Source organism: Eriocheir sinensis, chromosome 38, assembly GCF_024679095.1.
Source record: "Eriocheir sinensis breed Jianghai 21 chromosome 38, ASM2467909v1, whole genome shotgun sequence".
Taxonomy (NCBI): domain Eukaryota; kingdom Metazoa; phylum Arthropoda; class Malacostraca; order Decapoda; family Varunidae; genus Eriocheir; species Eriocheir sinensis.
In genome coordinates this window covers 17,352,474-17,374,747 of record NC_066546.1, presented here as the reverse complement: position 1 = coordinate 17,374,747, position 22,274 = coordinate 17,352,474, and the positions used below count along the sequence as shown (strand labels likewise).

Below are 22,274 nucleotides of genomic sequence, written 5' to 3'. Positions count from 1 at the left end.
GTTCCTGGCTGCAAACTTTCCTCCTTATTATCAAATTCCTTGACTGCTCGTTAACCATTTTAGAAAAAATAAATTAACACTCACCAATGGGTTCCTCCTGTGTTCCTCGTCTTCTTCCCAGTCCTCCTCCTCCTCCTCTTCTTCGTTTGGTAGTGTCTGCAAATCAAGTTTGGTGTCAATTAACTGTGTAAACATCAACATACTTTTTATTTTTACAGTATAAAAAAAAAAAAAAAAGCCCATCACCACTGCTCCAAAATGATATCATAATAAATTGGGTGCAACTTCATGTGGTGTACCCAGTGCAGTCTAGCCCAGTATCACAAGTCTACAAAATGACCTGACCTGTCTCCCAAAACCTAGTCCTGATTTGAGTATGTAATGACCTAACCACAATGTCCAGGCTGTAGCTCCAAGGCCAGAGGAGTGCGCATGCCTTTTTGAGGGTGTCAGATGCCTGAAATAGCATATTTTTACTGTGCAAAGCAGGTGAAGTCACTCATATTTATCTATTTGTATATATTTCATGGTGGCAAAATTTAAATTATTAGTTTCATTTTCACCAGTGACACGAATTTGTGGCTGTTTTTCACAATAGAATTTCACTCTAATAAGTGAATCAGACCCCACAGAAATATTACCAGTGTGTGTAGGAATGAATACAAAGATAAACACATACTTTGATTTAACTCTAGTATGTCTCGTGGATCATCAATAAATAAAAAACAAAATATCTGGACAGGCCACTCTTGAGCCCGTTACCTTCAATGACACCCCAAAACAGTCCCTGCGCCAAGTGTGTACTATATTTTGGTTGTGTTAGGTGTGCCTATTAGCAACTACTATTTTTACTGAACGAGGGACACATGATCCATATAAACCATTAATACTACCTAATAATATTAAACAAATTATATACATGCTACCAGGTAATCATGAGGATTAATGTTATTGTAATTCTCACGTTTACTCAACCCTACTAAACCTATACACCAAGCGCCCACCTATCCTACATCAGGTGAACAACCTTGCTCGCATAACCATAGCAGGGCACGATAACAGAAAACCTTATTCCCGATAACCGATAACTGATAATGGAAAACCTTATCAGTGATAACCGATATTCGTTAACTGGAAACACAAATATAGGCGATAACCGACACCCGATATTAATCCACAATTCCGATACTATCTAGCGACAAGTCCGATAGGCGAAAACGATACTATATTGATATTTCAAATAAAAAACATAGATGAATTCATATTTTCATTATCTGTATTTTTAAAAACTTACAAAATCTGAAAACCACACGTTGACACGTACATATGGACGGTAATACTAGAAACGCCTGAACCGGTGTTGTGTTATTTACGCCCCCACCGACAAACAGTGGTCTCTCGTGAACTGCGCATGCTCAGACCAGCAAGCGAGACCTGAACAGTCTCACAAAGCTTTTTAACGTAATTTAGAGTTGCTGGAAGGCTGAATCAGACATATTAGTACCACTACTATCCCGATGTTTCTAGATCGACACTCTGTACGAGTTGTATTTATATGTACAGAGTGTCGTTCCAGAAACAGCGAGGATGGTGGTACATAAGAACATAAGAACATAAGAACGCAGGAGTCTGCAAGAGGCCGGTAGGCCTGTACGAGGCAGCTCCTTTGACCCTAAGCTCCCGTGTATCTAACCCCACCTATTATCGCTGTCCATGAATTTATCTAGTCTATTTTTGAATGTGACAATTGTATTGGCACTCACCACATGACTGGTAAGCCTATTCCACTCATCCACCACCCTGTTAGTAAACCAATTTTTGCCTATGTCCCTGTTGAATCTGAATTTATCCAGTTTAAACCCGTTACTTCGTGTCCTACCCGGTTCTCTTACCAACAAAACCTTATGAATGTCTCCCTTATTAAAGCCCTTCATCCATTTATAAACCTCGATCATGTCTCCACGCACCCTTCGCCTTTCTAGAGAATGCAAGTTTAACTGTTTGAGTCTTTCCTCGTATGGCAAGTTTCTCAACCCCTGAATCATCTTAGTCATCCTCCTCTGCACCGATTCTAACATTTTGATATCCATTCTATAGTAGGGTGACCAGAACTGAACCGCATAGTCAAGATGAGGTCTAACTAATGCTAAATATAGTTTGAGGAAGACTTCGGGGCTTCTGTTGCTTACGCTCCTTGAAATAAATCCCAGTACCCTATTAGCTCGATTTCTAGCTTGAATGCATTGTGCCCTTGGACGGAGATCAGAGCTCACTAAGACCCTTAAATCCCTCTCGCACCCAGACCTCCTTATGAGAGTGTCATTTAAGCAATAGTTATGTGAGGGGTTGTTCCTACCTACACTCAGAATACTGCACTTCACTACATTGAACTCCATCTGCCATTTATCCGCCCAGTCATATAATCTGTTGAGTTCACCTTGGAGAATACTAGCGTCCTGATCCGACTCAATTACTCTACCGATCTTCGTATCATCTGCAAATTTACTAACATCACTACTAATTCCTGTGTCTAAGTCATTGATATAAATAATAAACAAAAGTGGACCTAATACCGAACCTTGTGGGACCCCACCTGTAACACATCCCCAGTCAGATCTTTTACCATTGATTTGCACTCTTTGCTTCCTATTGCTAAGCCACGCCTTGACCCAGTTCAAAACTTTACCCTCTACTCCGTGAGCCTGTAATTTAAGCAACAGTCGTTGGTGAGGAACTTTGTCAAACGCTTTACTAAAATCAAGATAGATTACATCATAATTTTCATCTCTGTCAACCGCCTCAAATACTTTATTGTAGAAGGACAAGAGATTGGTGAGGCATGACCTACCTTTTGTGAACCCATGCTGCGAGTCGTGAATTAAGCTATGTTTCTAAATGCTCCTGAATGTTCCTGGCTATTATGGACTACAGCATCAACCCTATAACCGATGTAAAGCTAATTGGGCGAGAGTTTGAAGCAACTGACCAGTACACCTTTTTGAAAATCGTCGTAACATTTGCTACTTTCCATAGGCTCGCCACATAGTTAGTATTTACCGACATCTTAAAGATGTCGGTTAGTGGGTCACTGATTATATCACCCAGCTCCTTTAATACCCTCGGAAATATCCTGTCAGGACCTGGCGACTTGTTCTTCTTAAGCTTATCTATCTCATCCTGAACTACTTGCCTGGTAATGATTATATCCCTCAATTTATCGCCATCCCCGCCCTCGTACACCTGAACTCTTTCCGGTATAGTCGTTCGATCCTCCTGTGTGAATACTGAAAGGAAGTAGTCGTTCAACAATGTGCTCATATTTTCGTAATTTTCTACTAGCTCCCCTGTGTTTGTTTTCAGCGGTCCAATTTTCTCCCGTGTTTTTGTTCTATACATCTGAAAGAAGCCCTTAGGATTACTTTTCGCCTCATTTGCTACTTTGATCTCATAGTTCTTTTTTGCTATCCTGGTGTTTTTCTTAACTAATCTAGATAGTTCGACGTATCGGCCCCTGAGATGTGGTTCCCATTCTTTATTTTCTGATAAATTCCCTTCTTTAACCCAATCTCGTGTTTTAGTCCACGAGTCATCCACTTAGGATCATTGTTTTCTTTTCTAAGTGTTCGCTGTGGTATATGCTGTTCTTGCCCCTCTACTATTACTCTAACTAAATTATTGTAAGACATTTCTACCTGGTTCTCCTGGCTCTCCAATCCGCAGTTCTGGCCCTCATGAATCCCTAAATTATCCCAGTTTACCCCTTCAAGATGTCTTCGAAGCCCCTCGTAGTTTGCTCTTCTAAAATCTGGCACTAACACTGGGTTTGGATCACGGGTTACCGCCCAGTCTAACCTAAAACGAACCGTTCTGTGATCACTATTTCCTAAACCTCCGCCCACCTCCAACTCACGTAGCAAGTTCCCATTATTGGTTAGGACTAAGTCTAATATGTTATCTCCTCTGGTAGGCTCAGTAACTACCTGCTTAAGGAAATTATCTTGTATAACTTCAAGAAAGTCCTCGGCTTCCAGGTCACCCACTAGATCTTCCCAGTCTATATTCCTATAATTAAAGTCCCCCATTACGCAGACATTTCTACTCATACTCGCCCTGCCAATCTCCTGTAGTAATATACTCGTGTCCTGCCTGTTAAGGTTGGGTGGCCTGTATATAACTCCTAGAGTTAGTTTTTCTTTCCCTTTGTAAACGTCCACCCAAACTGATTCTGAATCCATGTTAGTTTTGACTGAGTTGTTAACTAAACATTTAAGTGAGTCTTTAACATATAGCGCAACTCCACCTCCCTTTCTGCCCCTTCTGTCTTTGTGAAACATCTGATAACCCGTTATTTCAAATTCTGACCTAAAATTTCTATTAGCAAAGTCTATCCATGTCTCAGTGATCGCTATTATGTCAAAATTTTCTGAACAAGCTTCACCCCTTAGTAAGTCTATCTTGTTTCTGAGGCTCCTGCTGTTAGTATAGAAGATTCTTAGCCCGTCCTCTGTTACTCCTCTAGAATTACTTCTAAGCTGCCTGGTTATATTATGAGCTAGTTGTCCCCTCCCATTACTCCTCCCAACTCCAGCAACTGGTCTTAATGTGTTAAAAAGCTTTGTGATACTGTACAGGTCTATGCTTACTGGTCTGAACATGCGCAGTTCATGAGAGACCAGTGTTTGTTAACACAAGCGCCAGCTTTTGACGATGGGACACCAAATAACACAACATCGGGTGCCTTCAATACCATGGCATGCTCACAAACGAATATGGAATATCAAATTTGAGGTAGTGAATAATCATTTTGGGGGCAGAGTTAAATGATTTTTCTCTTTGATATATTGATTTTGAGTCTAACATAAAAAATAACCTAGTATTTTAATGTTGATGATCTAAGTACGAAATCTCTTCGCCAAAGATAATTCATACCCCAAGTTTTTCATAAAATACCGGCACCCGGCCACGCATGCAGTAGGGAGGAGACGTTTTTTTTTCTGAGGCTGAAAAAGTAGCGATTATCACAAGTTTGGTTACAAAATAACGAAGATACCGATATATATTTAAATAAGCAGCGGATGGCCGACAACCCGATTTTGTTATCAGCGATAAAGTATCGCGATAACGCCCAGCTATGCGCATAACTCACCACCCACCTTCCTGCAATTACAGCTGATAATGTAGTACTGCTAACACTTAATATAACACGTCACGTCGTAGGGTATTCGTATCTTACAATTTTACTGAACACTAGTCGACCTGTCCTCCCTCACACCTCTGTTGCGCCTCCTCATTCCCAGTACTACTAAAATGGATTCGCTGAGGAGAAGCACCTTCCACAGGGAGAGCGTGTCAGTTTTCCCTGTTCCTCACTGGCTGACAGCCACTGATGAGGCTGCTGGCCAATACCAAATTTAAAGTGCATATTTCACACCTTTTCTTTCTCCTTATTTTGTCCATGCAAACAGTTTAATACTTACTAAAAAATGGTCATTATCGTAAATAAATCTGTCTCAGGAAAACAAATAACCAGTGAGACTGGCAAGGAGAGGAAGAGAGCTCACCATGCTGTGCCCAGTGACCATATTGACGTGTGTGTGTGTGTGCGTGTGTGTGTGTGTGTGATATACCCAATACCCACTACATATATATATATATATATATATATATATATATATATATATATATATATATATATATATATATATATATATATATATATATATATATATTGTTACACCACCGGCTAGAACTTACTTTAGTTATACAATCGTAGGGGTGTACCAATTACCATCCGCCTTAAAGGCAAACTAAAACAAACCGACACTAAAAACACTTGCATTTACTGAGACCAAGCACTTAAACACAGAATAAAACTATAAAGCATAAAAGTGGAAACACATGGGTACACACACCGGCTATCTGATTTCCAGCTCGAGCCATAACTCACTTCTCAAATAAATTCACACCACAATGAACAATTAATACGTCCTCACACAACTAGTGAGCTTATGTTACAAAATAAAACTAGAACAATACTTATGTATGGCCGACCCACGAAAGACCAACACCTTGCCACCTCCGCTTCCAGAACACAACTAACTAACTCAAAATACTAACTACCGATGAAAGCCAGAGGTTGACGTGGCAGCATTCAACCATCGGTTGAATGCTAACTATTTAATATAGTATAAACAACCATTCCCAACCTAGGGTCTTACGGTTATTGCCCACGTACAAAGGCCTGCAAGGCATGAGCCTGATACAGGTGAAAACTAATTAGATAATTATGGTTATTTGCCTCACACCTCCCTCCTAAAGATAAAACCACAGGTCTTCATCATATAAAACAAAAGTTTACAAAATAAGAATATACGAAAATATTACATTTCTATGTGAGAGCCCGAGACAATGCATCTGCAATCACATTATGGCATCCCTTAATGTGACGAATTTCCAAATCATATGGTTGTAGAGCCAAACACCATCTGGTAAGCCTTTGGTTCTTATTTTTCATCCTGTTTACAAAAGTTAAGGGATTATGGTCACTATATACAATTATTTTACTATTACTATGTCCAAGGTAGACCTCAAATTTTTCTAAGGCAATCAACAAAGCAAGAGCCTCTTTTTCAATTGTAGAATAGTTGCGTTGATGTGCTTTAAATTTTGAAGACAAATAACATACAGGGTGTAGGATTTTATAAGAACTCTCTTGCAACAATACTGCACCAGTAGAAAATCACTTGCATCCACTTGCAGAAGAAAGGGTTTACTAAAGTCAGGACTTTTAAGTACAGGTTTGGAAGTTAGGATCCATTTAACTTTGTTAAAAGCCTCTGACATCTTTTCTGACCAAACAAATGTTCTTTTCGGACTCACAAGATCTGATAATGGAGCAATTACATCAGAGAAATTTTGACAAAATGACGGTAGTAACCAGCCATGCCAATAAATCTTAATAATTGCCTTCTATTACTAGGTACAGGTAAATCATTTATGGCGGCTACCTTGCATCTATTGGGGCCACTCTTCCCTTCCAACCACATGCCCCAGAAAACTCAAGCTACCATATCCAAATTCACTTTTAACTAGGTTGATGGTAAGGTGGGCTTCTAAGCCTCTGAAACAAACCTCTGAGGGTTAACATGTTTTTGCCAGTCATTAGAGACAGTAATTATATCATCAAGATAACCATACACATTTTCCAACCCATCAATCACATTGGTGATCAATCTTTGAAAGGTACAGGTGCATTACGTAATCCAAATGGCATTACTCTATATTGGTACAAGCCGTCAGATGTTACAAAAGCACTGATGCTCTTTTGCATTATCAGTTAATGGCACTTGATAGTAACCCTTTAGCAGGTCAATTTTTGTCAAGAACATAGCATTTCCAACGGAATCTATGATGTCGCCAATTCGAGGAAGGGAAACGAGTCACCCTAGTTCGGCATTAACTTGGCGATAGTCCGTACACATTCGCATGGACCCATCTGCTTTAGGAACCAATATGCAAGGAGAAGCCCACTCACTCTTACTCTTCTCAACCAAATCATGCTTCAACAGAAATTGAACTTCTTCTCTCAATATATCTTTTTTTTGGGGTGACATCCTGTATGGTGCTGTGTTTTCAATCAACACAATGTCATGCTCCATAACAGTACTTTGACTTGGAACATCAGAACATAAATCTCTAAACTCACACAAAAGTTCCTTAATATCATATTTCTGTTCTGCACTCAAATGGACAAGTTTACTTTCTAAATTCGACAGAGCATTAGAATTATTAAGCTTCACATTACATTTTACATCAAAGTCACAATTAATAGGTTCATCATACGCAACATCCTGACACAATGCCTGTCCTTGACCTTCACTATGACCCTCTTCCGGGCCATCATCTCTAGAACAATATTCTTTCAACAAATTCACATGTACAACTCTCTTAGTTTTACGACGCCCTGGAGTAGATATTACATAATTAAGGTTACCCTCTTTTCCAATCACTTCATATGGGCCCTGGTATCTTGCCTATAGTGGGAATTTTATAATGGGCAAAAACAACAAAACCTTATCTCCCACATTAAATTCTCTTTCAACAGCAGAAACATCATGGTGAACCTTCATTTTTCTCTGCGCAACTGACAAATTCTCACTTGCAAACTCCTGCATATGCTTTAATCTATCTCTTAATTTTGCCACATAATCACTTAGATTGGTATCCTTTTCTTCATCTATCCAGCTCTCATGCAGCAATTTTAATGGTCCCCTTACATCTCTTCCAAAGAGTAGCTCATTTGGGGAAAACCCTAGACTTTCTTGTGTAGTATTACGGATAGCATACAACATTAATGGAACTCCTTCATCCCAGTCCTTAACAGACTCCAAACAATATTTCGTTAACATGGACTTCAAAGTTTGATGGAATCGTTCGAGCGCTCCCTGACTTTCTGGATGATAGCAGGAAGCTAAATGCTGCTTAATTCCTAGTGATGCTAAAACTTCCTTAAATATCTTGGAAGTGAAATTGTGCCTTGGTCAGACTGGACTATTTTAGGAGACCAAACTGCGTGAAGAATTTTATAAGGACGGGAATAATAGATTTGGTGGTTATGCTTCTCAAGGGCACAGCTTCAGGATAGCGGTGGTAGTGTCCATGATAGTTAGCAAAACTGATGTCCCTTTTCTGGTTTTCTAAGGGACCCACACAGTCTATAATTACCCTATGAAATGGTTCAGAAACCACCGGGATGGGTTGCAATGGAGCCTGAGGCATTACCTGATTTGGCTTACCAGCAATCTGACAAATGTGGCAGTTCTTACAAAATTTTGCAACATCAGAACTCACTCCTGGCCAAAAGAAATACTTCAGTATCTTATACAATGTCTTCTTAACACCAAGATGACCACCTATATGATCGTGAGCTAAACTAAGGACTCTGTCACGATAACATGTTGGCACTACAATTTGGGTAACAATATGCCATGTCTCACTTTTGGGGACTTCTGAGGATGAAATTTTCTCATAAGAATACTTGATTTAAGAAAATAACAGACCGACTCATCTTCACTCTCAGCCTCCGAGACTGCCCTATCCAACAGTTTGCTAAAGAGGATCTGCCCTCTGAGCCTCCACCAGCATCTCACGAGTCACAGGAACATCACCCGTCTCTACCGAAGACTTTATCTCACTACTGGAAGTACTAACAGGCTCCTCAACCATCTCATCATGAATAGCCTCATTAGGGAATACCTTATCCAAATCAAGGTCAACATCAGTATCCTTGACAGCGTTCATTGATTGGCTCCTAGTGACAATACAAGAAGGGAACAATCCAGGATTCTGTTCTGTCAACTTTACTGCAGGGTCAAAAGTTAAGGATTAGAACAGACTACAGGATCCGGAATTATACGACAACCAGCAATATCGTTGCCTAGCAGAAAGGTAACTCCTCAACAGGCAAAGAATCCTGCACTGCAACAGTTACAAACTGAGAAATGATGCCAGCCTTTAGGTAGAGTCTACATAATGGTAGTGTGGTACATTCATTAATACCTTTCAGCACAACAAACTCCCACCGTGTACAAATCCTCAACAAAAGGAACAATACTCCTTACCACAATACTGTGAGAGGCACCTGTATCACGCAGGATACTGACAGGGATGGACGGACCGGCCTCAGAGGCTGACACACTACCCTCAAATCGGAATGGTTGGAACAGCTGTTGACACTTATTAGACGTGGTTAAAACAGGATCACTCACATCTGCTGGTTTAAAGACATAATTAATAACAGGTTTTATATCGGACCTACTCTGATCTTTCTTCTCCAACTTAGGACAACTTGCCACAAAATGACCTGGCTTCTTGCAGTAATTGCAAATTTTAGTGTCAAAACTTGCACTGTTCACACTTTTCCCAACATAATCAGTACTCAAAGGCTTACCAACATGTCGAGTTGTGTTCTGGTCAGGATAACTCTTTCTGTTAGCCTTATGAATTAGATTATAGTTTTCAGCTAAGAAAGCTGCTCTATCAAGTGAATCTACCTCTTTTTAACATAAATATACTCTTATATCATATGGCAAGGTGTTCAAGTACTGTTCTAGCACCATAAGCTCACGTAACTGATCAAATGTGGTTACTCCACGAGATGCAATCCACCTATTATGCAATTTCCTCAGCAAATGTGCATACTCAAAAGTCTGATTGGGAGTCCTGGCAGAGTTACGAAATTTAGACTGATAAAATTCTGGAGTTAACTGGTAGGCTTGGAGGATAGATTCCTTGACAATACTGTAATCTTTCTGCTGGTCAGTCATCAAGGAGAGGTAGGTTGAGAGCCCTTTTCCTTTAAAGGAAGTCTGAGCAATTATGGGCCAATACCCTTTTGGCCATGACAAACTTGTGGCAACATTCTCAAACTGAAGGAAGTATTCCTCAGCATCAAGTTCATCAAATACAGGCACAAACTTGCAGCACTTTGTCACATCAAATGCCTGCTCCAATAAGGCCCATTTCAGACTTCTTTTCAAGCATGGTCAACTGAAATCTTCTCTCCTTCTCTGTCTTCCAACTTCCGCTGCTCAACCTCTAACTCCAAAGCTCTCAGTGCATTTTCTCTGAGACAGGTAGCCCCTCCTCCTCACACAAATGTAAGGCCTCCTTAATAACACTAGTATTTACCAGCATTTTAATCACAGCGTTCTTAATCTGAATCTTCCTCCAACTTTTACTAACAGTAATTTCGTAATGCTCTGCCAAAGCAATCCACTCATCCTTCCTTAATGTACCTGCACTCAAAACTCTAGTGATGGATTATCAATGAACTTTTGTACATTCATCTTAATATTATGCACGTACTCTATTGCAATAGATGGATCCCGGACAGGCCCCCAATTTGTTACACCACCGGCTAGAACTTACTTTAGTTATACAATCGTAGGGTGTACCAATTACCATCCGCCTTAAAGGCAAACTAAAACAAACTGACACTAAAAACACTTGCATTTACTGAGACCAAGCACTTAAACACAGAATAAAACTATAAAGCATAAAAGTGGAAACACATGGGTACAGCACCACACCGGCTATCTGATTTCCAGCTTTCGAGCCATAACTCACTTCTCAAATAAATTCACACCACAATGAACAATTAATCGTCCTCACACAACTAGTGAGCTTATGTTACAAAATAAAACTAGAACAATACTTATGTATGGCCGACCCACGAAAGACCAACACCTTGCCACCTCCGCTTCCAGAACACAACTAACTAACTCCGGTACCCCACCGATGAAAAAAGGTTGATGTGGCAGCATTCAACCATCGGTTGAATGCTAACTATTTAATATAATATAAACAACCATTCCCAACCTAGGGTCTTACGGTTATTGCCCACGTACAAAGGCCTGCAAGGCATGTGCCTGATACAGGTGAAAACTAATTAGATAATTATGGTTATTTGCCTCACTATATATATATATATATATATATATATATATATATATATATATATATATATATATATATATATATATATATATATATATATATATATATATATATATATATATACTCACCACCAACCACCATGAGAAAAAATCACCTCCCACAAACCAGTTCACAATATATATCAAAGCATTTGTGATCATATTTTTACAAATTTTTTCAACACTTTCTCATCTGGTATAATCCATTACCCAATATCGGACCATCTACCAATTTTCCTTAATGTTAAAGTTCCCTCTAAATCTAAGAATCTACATAAAATTTAGTTTAGGTAATAAATCAAACAAATAAACAAGAATTTGCTCAAAAAATCAATATGATCAATTGAATGCTCTCCTTAATGAGCACGATGTCAATGACAACTGTAAAATTTTCTTAGACAATATTAAAAAAGCTTTTAGTGATTGTTTTCCACTTAAATCTAAATTGATAACTGAAAAAAGATTAAACAATCCCTGGATATCACAGGCAGTACTAAACTCTATAAGGACAAAAAATTATCTATTTAAGACTATAAAATTGGTGCTGTCACCGAGGCTCAATACAAACAATACCGTAACATCCTAAATAATACTATAAAACAAGCTAAAAAATCTTACTATATGGCTCAATTCACTAGTTTTAAAAATAACACCCGTAAAATATGGCGAACAATCCACCAACTTTCTAATCATGACCATAAGAAGAGTTCCACAAATAACATAATCTATAATTGTAAAAAACTCTCTGAACCTTTACAAATTGAACAAGCTTTAATGAATTTTACACAAATGTTGCCTAAAATAGATCACAGTCTACCACCTTCCACCACAGACCCTCTCAGCTTTCTTCAAGGTGACTTTCTCATTCAATGACAATTCCTATAATTATCCCCCAAGATGTAATTACTGTAATTAATTCCCTTAAAACAAAAAGTGCAATGTGCATGAAATCCCAGTATCTGTATTAAAACCAGCAAAACCAACTTGCAATACCCTTGTCCATACTCTTTAATAATTCTATCAATAATGGTAAATTTCTCAACTCCTAAAACATGCAACTGTTGTCCCCATCCATAAGAAAGGTCCCAAAGATGAACTAAGTAATTATAGACCAATATCCTTACTAAATGTTTTTTCTAAGATCTTTGAAAAAGTAATGAGAAAATTCCTCATAAATTTTCTTGAAACTAAAAACATACTTAATCCAAGTCAGTTTGGTTTTTGTCGTGGTCTAAACACTTTTGATGCCTTGAGAACTTATTCAGAAGAAATCTATAAAACTTTAGATAATAAACAGTCATTATTAAGCATCTTTGTTGACTTCACCAAAGCTTTTGATACAGTCAGACACGATATATTATTACGTAAGTTGTATTACTATGGAATTAGAGGTATTATTCATGGCTGGTTTCAGGATTACTTGTCCCACAGAACTCAATCAACCAAATTCCACACTTGTCTATCTGCATCTCTACCTCTTCAATACGGTGTTCCACAGGGCAGTGTCTTGGGTCCAATCCTGTTTCTCTTATATATAAATGATATTACTTACATATTTACAAACCTTAAAACAATCCTTTTCGCAGATGACTCAACCTTAAATATTACTGGTGAAAATCCTACTGACATGATACATATAGCAAACACTGACCTACAAACCTTTCATAAATGGTGTCTGAGTAATAGATTAACAGTGAACTTAAACAAAACATTTTATATGCTGTTTACTAATAAGTCACCATCAATGCTTCCCTATTTTTTTCCCAAGACATTATAAGCAGAACTAATAAACATACATTATAAGGAATAACGTATGATGATACCATGACCTTTAAGCATCACGTAACAAACCAAATCCTTAAATTATCCAGGCTAGTATCTCTGTTATATCAAATTAAAGAATTAATGCCCATTGATGTTTTGAAAATGTTATATAACGCACATGTCTTACCACACCTGTATTACTGTACGCCTATCTGGTGCAACACCTACCCCACACACCTGTTACCTCTGTTTAGACTTCAAAAGAAAATAATAAGAATTATTACAAACAGCGACTACTTTGCCCACACACAACCTCTCTTTAAAGAAACAAATTCTTAAAACTTTTTGACATAAATAAGCTACAAATTGGGATTTACATGTATAAAAAGATCAAAAGTGAAACCTCCGTGTCTTTACAGCCACAACATACTTATTTCACCCGTACTCATGAAAATTTACGTACACCTGCCCATAATTTAACACTTTTTCAACACTCACTTTCTTATTCAGGACCTAAAACATGGAATTCTATTCCTAATAATATTAAAGCTCTAAATTCAATACACTCCTTTAAAGAACAATTTAAAAAACATATTCTTCTCAATTATAATTATTAAGTCCATGTATCATCTGTCAGAGTGTGTCCTCAGCTTAATCAATTATTACCTTATACTATTATTATTGTATTAATACTATTACTACTTACATTATCAGTTACAGTACTACCATATTATTTTTATAAATCAATTACAATTTTTGTACTAATGATATTGTGTTGATATTATCACTTTAATTATTATTTATACTACTATTATTTTATAATTATCACAATGTTAATTATTATTATTATTTCTATAACTTATTATTATTATTATTATTATTATTATTATTATTGTTATGCCGGACGTGTTACTTGGGTTCCATGTCGCCGTCAGGAGACTCCGTGGGAGGGAGATATGTAAACACTTTGCACAGCTTCTGTAGTTTAATATTCTTCCTTAGTAGTACACTTCACTCTGACTCTTCACTTACCACTAGCTTACTATGACTGGGACTGGGGCTCCTCTCGCCCTCTTCTCCTATATATATCCAGAACAGTACAGTCTAGAATGTTACAGTATATTTTAGATCATACAAGAACATGTAGCTAAAATATATGAAGTTGTAACACTTCCCGCCTGGCACGCCTGTCAAGCCTTGAACTCGCTTGCTCCCTGCGTTTCTCTGAGCCTTCTAGAGGCCTATGGTGGGGAAACTTCCAACATAACATTATTATCATCATTTTACTTTGTCATATATATATATGTTTGTGTATATATATATATATATATATATATATATATATATATATATATATATATATATATATATATATATATATATATATATAGATATATATATATATATATATATATATATTTTTTTTTTTTTTTTTTTTTTTCATTGCAATATATATATATTTTTCTTTTTGCACTATTGATTAAAACTGGCACCTAAGTTTCAGTACTGCCCACACACCATACAGCTTTAAATGGGCTCCCTGCACTAGTAAATTATGGTAAACACATAATTGTATAAAAAGGGATAATACCATGTTTCAACTGTTTCATCTATTTGGGGGGATTTATATCATGGCACAAATTTGTCCCATCACTGTTACACAGTAAATCCACAAATTTGGCCGTCTGCCACACGAGCCACAAATTTGTCCCGCTGCTACCAGGTTAAAGGAGTTATCTTTGTCACCAATAGCATGGGTAATCTGAGGAAGAGGAGGAGGCATGTGAGGTGTGGTGGTGGATGTGTAGGCAGCGGCCGGTGACGGAGCGGGGTGAGGACAGACGGTGGCAGCGCAGGTGAAGAACAAATTTAAATAAAATGAGAACGTGTGTTTCAGTTGTTTCCATGACCTACTAATGTATTAACTTAATAGCAGCGACGGGCCAAATTTGTGGCTTTACCGTAGCAGTGACGGGTCCAAATTTGTGGCTTTACCGTAGCAGTGACAGGCCAAATTTGTGGCTTTACCGTGTAGCAGTGACGGGTCAAATTTGTGGCTTTACTGTAGCAGTGACGGACCAAATTTGTGGCTTTACTGTGTAGTAGTGACGGACCAAATTTGTGGCTTTACTGTGTAGCAGTGACGGACCAAATTGTGGCTTTACTGTGTAGCAGTGACGGGCCAAATTTGTGGCTTTACTGTGTAGCAGCAACGGGCCAAATTTGTGCCATGATTTAAACCCCCCAAAATAGATGATGTAAACTGATCACAAATGCTTTGATATGTATTATGAAATGGTTTGTGTGAGGGGTGATTTTTTCTCATTTTTCTCGCTTAGAAGGACCATTAAGAAACATGATCCCCGCTGCTACAACCACTGGGTTAAAAGGCCTTTCCTCTAAGCAAGGGATGTACTGAACATTTTACAACACACTGGTTACTAAGTGAGCTGAACATTTTACAGCTCAATATAACGGGTTCACCTTTGGGGGCTTCTGGGGGGTAATGAAGGCAGGGCAGGAAATGAGTAGAGAAAGCTTACATATTTCTAAAATATTCTGAAAAGATTTTTTGTTAAGAATTACTTGTCGGTTAAGAGACTTTTGTTGAGGTGAGGAGTGCCTGTGTTATGGAACCTCCCGGCACTGCTACACCAACCTGCAAATGCGTGTCCACTCTCAAAGACTAGTACAAGGAAAGACGGCATGGGATAATATATTATAAAATATCTAACTCTATCAAGTTCTGTAAAATAAGATAATTAAACGATAGTCTCTCTCATATTTGTTTTTTTACATACTTTTCTTCCTCTACCCTCCCTCTCTCCAACACAAAATGTCTCCTGGTCCTCAATAACGAGATTCACTTATATTTATCATTAAAATAGTTAATTCCCCTTGTTTCTTGGCAATACAGTGTATTTGTATATGCATACAGTCCCTTACAAGCTGGATAATATTACACGTAATAGGAATGATAATAATGACAATAATAATAATTACAAGATAATTTAATACTAAGCTATTCTAACCTAAAACTTATTCAAACCTAGCCATACTTTTTTTCCTTACCTCCCTTGGCTGGGCCTGGTGGTGGGCCCAAGCCGGCAAGTGTTTATAGCGGCCCCATCTAGCTTTCCCTTGGACAGTCCCATACAGTCCAGGATGATGGTGGTGGGCTTCAGGACAAGTAGTCTGTGGCAGCGGTGGATTCAAACCCTCATCATCTATGACGCAGCGAACGCAGGACCGGCACGCTAACCACTCAGCCAGCCAGCCTGTGTTCCGACGCCAAATATGCAAAAAGTAAAAACATATGCCTCAATGTGTCATCCCAGACTATATATAAAGAGAATTAAATCTAAGTCATCCTAACCTAACCAAACTTTAATGAAACTAATCTAGCCTTAGCAAGCCACTGACAAAACACAATATAAACAGAAATGTATCTCCAGGTGTGCCCCCCCAAGACCATATATTTAGAGAATTAAATCTAAGCTATCCTAACCTAACCAAACTTTAATGAAACTAATCTAGTCTTAGCAAGCCACTATCAAAACACAATATAAACAGAAATGTATCTCCAGGTGTGTTCCCCCCCAAGACCATATATTTAGAGAATTAAATCTAAGCTATCCTAACCTGCCCAAACTTTAATGAAACTAATCTAGCCTTAGCAAGCCACTGTCAAAACAATATAAACAGAAATATATCTCCAGGTGTGTCCCCCCCAAGACCATATATTTAGAGAATTAAATCTAAGCTATCCTAACCTGCTCAAACTTGCTGAGCTATCCTAACAAGACCTAACTTAACCTGGTAGTAACAAGGGCCCAAATTTGTGGCTTTACAGTGTACCAGCGACGGGCCAAATTCTTGCCATGATATGTAACTTGATATATTAAGAAGGATATAAACCCCACCACCGACCATCAGGATCCACCGGGAAGAAGCCTACCAGCGCAATAGGCCAAGACGTAAAAATAAATAAATAAATAAATAAATAAATAATATAATAAACAGATGATGATAAAATGATCACAAATGAATTGATATATATGAAGTGGTTTGTGTGAGTGATGATTTTTTTATCAATTTTCTCGCTTAGAGTGAATGGCCTTTAACCCAGGGGTAGCAGCAGGGATCATGTTTAATGGTCCTCCAAGCGAGAAAAATGGAAAAAATCACCCCTCACACAAACCATTTCATATTATATATAAAGCATTTGTGATCAGATTATGTATCATCTATTTTGGGGGGTTTATATCATTGCACAAATTTTGCCTGTCACTGCTACACGGTAAAGCCACAAATTTGGCCTGTCACTGCTATATGGTAAATACACAGTTTTTGCCCTTCGCTGCTACATGGTAAAGCCACAAATTTGGCCCGTCACTGCTATATGGTAAAAACACAGGTTTGGCCCTTCGCTGCTACATGGTAAAGCCACAAATTTGGACCGTCACTGCTACACGGTAAAGACACAGGTTTGGCCCATCACTGCTACGGTAAAGCCACAAATTTGATGTGTCGCTGCTACCGAGTTAAGAAACATGATCCCCACAGCTACCGGGTTAACCGCACCTGCCGTGCACTCTACTACCACAATGAAATAAAACAAATATATACTAAGTGCACCCCAAGACAATATTTTAAGAGGCGGGGAGTATGGAGATGACCGTAGCCACCTCTCCCGCCAGTGACATCAACGGCAGTGTGGTGAGAGGCCTATCCTGCCTATATATCCTAAACAAGTGGGTGTTATTCCAGAAAAAACACCCAAGTCTCATCACTTCACACTTATTTATATATTCAAGGGCTGAAAAATATCGGAAACATTAACAAAAAAAAATGCCCGGTCAGCACTAAGTTATCCTAACCTTGGAATAACTTAGATTTTAACGTAACCTCCTGTGAGAGCAAGATAAAAATTGACAGACAAAATAGGTCAATTCCGGCCCTCACGGTACCATGAGCAGACCTCTAGAATAACACCCGATGGTCTAGGATAAAAAAGTTGGAAAATTTCATTTAGTCGGCGCAACATCTGTGGTCATATGCCGGAGAGAGACAGGAGGGGAAGGAATTAAAGAAGGGAACAGATCCCAGGAGACGGGACACAACCCCCGATTAATACCTGGTACACTGCTGGGTGGACAGGGGCATAGGGTATTGGAAAAGCCTCCCAAATTTTCCCACTCTGCCCAGGAATCGAACCCAGGCTCTCTTGGTTGTGAGCCGAGTGTGCTAACTGCTAACCACTGCACCACGAAGCCCCCAGGTCTAGGATAAGATACTGGTCATCGCTAAGTTATCCTAACCTTGGATTAAACTTAGATTTTAACCTTAACCTCCTGTGAGAGCAAAGTAAATATTGACAGGCAAAATATAGGTTCATGCCAGCCTTCGCAGTACCAGGAGCATGTATAACTCTAGAATGACACCCGATGGTCTAGGGTAAGCACATGTGGTCAAGGCAACAACGCTAACCTACATATTCCCCCTTAGAGTTAATAGGTTCACCACCCCAGGTCATCACCACCACATGCATCACCTAATATCACCACAATCACCATCAATACCACCTCAGACACATATGAAATCACAACCATGATGATGCAAATGCAAAAAAATCAAGAGAAATAACACTGAAATAAATAAATCTGAAAAATTCGTAAAATTCACCCTGCCCGCTAGACGAGTCTCAATTAAATCACTTCTAGCTCACGTTAACCTTCAATATTTCCTGAGTAACACAACCCAAACCTCATATCTGCAATAATACAACACAAATACACCCTAACCCTTAATATAGGAGTACCCAGGCATCTTACACTGGTCAAAACTCACGGATATAAGGTCACGTATGGTTCGCTCCCATCCGCCGGTTACGCCCTTATGACCTCACCGCTAAACGCCCATAATTCAATATCTAAGACCCTCACACCTCATTTGACCCCATACATTAGGTCATTCAGCTTAGTTCTCCCTCTCATAGCGTTCAAAGTTCTTAGGTGTTATTGATAACTGAGATAATACATCACATATGGTTCGCTCCATCCGCCGGTTACGCCATTATGACCTCACCGCTAAACGCCCATAATTCAATATTTAAGACACTCACACCTCATTTGACCCCATACATTAGGTCATTTATCTCAGTTCTCCCTATCATAGTGCCCGAAGGTCTTAGAGGTCATTAATAATTAAGGTCATATATGGAGCCGGACACCCCAAGCCAGTTATATACGTGGCCTTTCTGACCTTACCGGCTTATATCCCGCTCTCCAACTTCACACACAGGAATGCAGTGCACGTGTCGCCATGCCCCTCAAGCCCCGTGCTGCTACGTACTCTAGTTTACCGGAAATCAGTAAAAAACGATGAACTTCTGAACAACCACGGCGGCCATTTAAATCCACCTCTCCCCCCACCGATACATTTTCCCTATTTCCACCTATTACAAGCCTTAATTCACTGCCCTCACCCACCCAAAACAATCACAAGGGACTATTTACCGTTTCTAGATGCATGGCTCCCTCGGCAACAGGATAATTCGCTTCAAAAAACACAAAAATAAAAGAGCCGACTCCCTTCACGTATGACATTGTGACTTCCAGGTGTGTGCGAGAAATACCTCCTCGGGGAAATAAGTCGCGACACTACCCAATACACATGTCCAATTCGGTAAAGACAGCAAAAAACGTCTTAATTTGCCTTGATTTATGTCTCTTTAACCACCTGTGATCTGTATATAAGCGTTGAGATTGCCCAAACCAGGAGTGAGTATCAGCTCAGAGTAGTTCCTCCTATGTAATCTCCTATGTGTTTGTTTTAAAGCCTTCTACTGATTTTAAGTGTTTATCTGATGTATTTGCAGTGTATTGAAGTCGCAAAGGGACAGTTAAACGATAGCAGTGAGTGATATATTGAAAATTAACCATTGTTTCAAGTCCCCTTTGCGAGCTATTTTCCGGCTGCGAGCTGATTCCTGCCTGCTCAATAGATTCTCGTACTTGAATTAAATGACCCTGGAACTGTCTTTTCCGCTCCAATAACTAGATTTATTTGGAGATAGGGTCGAAATGTTTAATTAATAGGGCTTTTTTTGCAGTGCTTAGGTATATTATCGCTGACATAAATAGTTTTAGTTTAACCTCGGAAACATTAATTACTCTATTTAACTGCCCCTTTGCCCTTTTATCGCGTGTCCTGTCATTAGTAAACCCCAATTAAGTCCTGCCGGGGCCTTAATAACAGCGGTAAGGCCTTGGAATCATTATTATTCGTTATTAATGGGTTGGTCTGGGTCTGGATCTCGGCACATGTTGTGAACGAAACTGCAGAAAGTATAAAATCCTATCACTCTTCAGCACGGGCTTACAATATGATGTAATGACCTTATATGTGGGAATAATGGCTTCAGGGAGTTCTTAATACACTTAGTAGTCTCCTTTACGTGAAGCATGGAGGGAGGGAGGCATGGAGAGGGAGATAGAGGGAGGGAGAAAGGGAAATGAATCACGTATTAATTAGATCTTAAAGTCATTGGTTACAACATTTCTTCCTGTATAAACTGGTAATTATATCGCTTTTTCTCTTTAATTAAACCTAAAACCGTGTAAATAATGGCTTTGAAATATTTAATAAGGGAAGATGGACGTTGGAACAGGAAAACTCATTGTTGTACCTCAAAACTAATTGTTCCAACCTTTACATAGATTTACATAGAAAATCAGACCACACAGACCCCATGGTCCAGACTTGGTGGTCTGTCCTTAAACCTAAGTGATTTTACATTAATCAGAAGACTCCAAAACGTTGCATTTCTACTCTAGTTGATATTAAGTTGAAGGATATATGCTGAAATGCTATATCTTATGCTATCAAGCTGATTTAAACTTACGGTCACATGCTGACTTCATGATGCATGCTGACTTGAAATAAAGGTCACAATATATGCAGTAAGTTGAGTTCAATGACGGCATTGTTCACTTGTATAATTCCTATGCTGAGCCTATAAAAAGTCAGCATTGAAAGAGATAGCCATGCTGACTCGATCTTATGCAAGCTGATTTAAACTTATGGCCATGCTGACTCATATGCTAATCTTAACTTAAATCCATGTTGAACTCCGAACTCAGCATATCAAGAAAACGATCATGCTGTCATATATAGACCAACATGCTGAGCTCAGAGTGGCTATACAGACTGAAATCAGTAACTCTTTAATGCATGCTGAGTTCAAAATAGGATCAGCATTGAGAAACAGCTAGGCGCCATCCTGATCGAGTGAGCATTGCTGACTTGTTCATAATTAAACCCCTAGTAATAGTAGTAGTAGTAGTAATAGTAGTAGTAGTAGTAGTAGTAGTAGTAATAGTAGTAGTAGTAATAATAGTAGTAGTAGTAGTAGTAGTACTAGTAGTAGTAGTAGTAATAGTAGTAGTAGTAGTAGTAGTAGTAGCAGTAGTAGTAGTAGTAATAGTAGTAGTAGTTGTAGTAGTAGTAGTAGTAGTAGTATGCTGAGCTCAGAAAAGGTCATAGGCTGAGGTGAATTAAGCATATCGCTACAAAAAAGCTTCCTGTACCGACATATGCTGAGTTGGGGGATCGAGCCAGCTATAGGCCATGCTGACTTCAGACCATGCCGACTTAAAGAAATTCTGGGCCATGCTGAATTTGCTGAGCTTGGCTCCATATGTTTCACGAATGTAGACAGATGAATATTGTTAATGATCGATGACACTTTGCGTACGAGGAACAAATTAAGGCGTAAAACTCAAATGTAGACAAGTAAATTCAGACTGAACCAAATTTTTCTTCATCAACGTTGTAGTGATTGATTGATTGATAGTTTATTGTTGCAGGTAAACAACAAGGGAGAAGGGAGGAACATGCCATCCCAACCCCCAGGCAGGACAGAGTGTGATTATACAACTATTAATACATGTGTAGGGAGCACCATGAAACTAAAAAGATACAATGGTAGGAAAGAAAGCATAACAAGGGAGG

The 22,274-nt window shown here is 38.8% G+C and overlaps 2 long non-coding RNA genes across 2 annotated transcripts; one reads left to right on the top strand and one right to left on the bottom strand.

Moving 5' to 3' along the window:
• Window positions 1-15,874: 15,874 nt before the first annotated feature.
• On the bottom strand, window positions 15,875-19,890 carry LOC127008819 (uncharacterized). Its single transcript, XR_007761364.1, has 3 exons — window positions 19,778-19,890; window positions 16,332-16,537; window positions 15,875-15,918 (listed from the first exon to the last, which is right to left on the bottom strand). It is a non-coding gene; the product is annotated as an uncharacterized LOC127008819 (long non-coding RNA).
• On the top strand, window positions 16,544-16,954 carry LOC127008820 (uncharacterized). The gene is made up of 2 exons (XR_007761366.1): window positions 16,544-16,714; window positions 16,847-16,954. It is a non-coding gene; the product is annotated as an uncharacterized LOC127008820 (long non-coding RNA).
• Window positions 19,891-22,274: the final 2,384 nt, after the last annotated feature.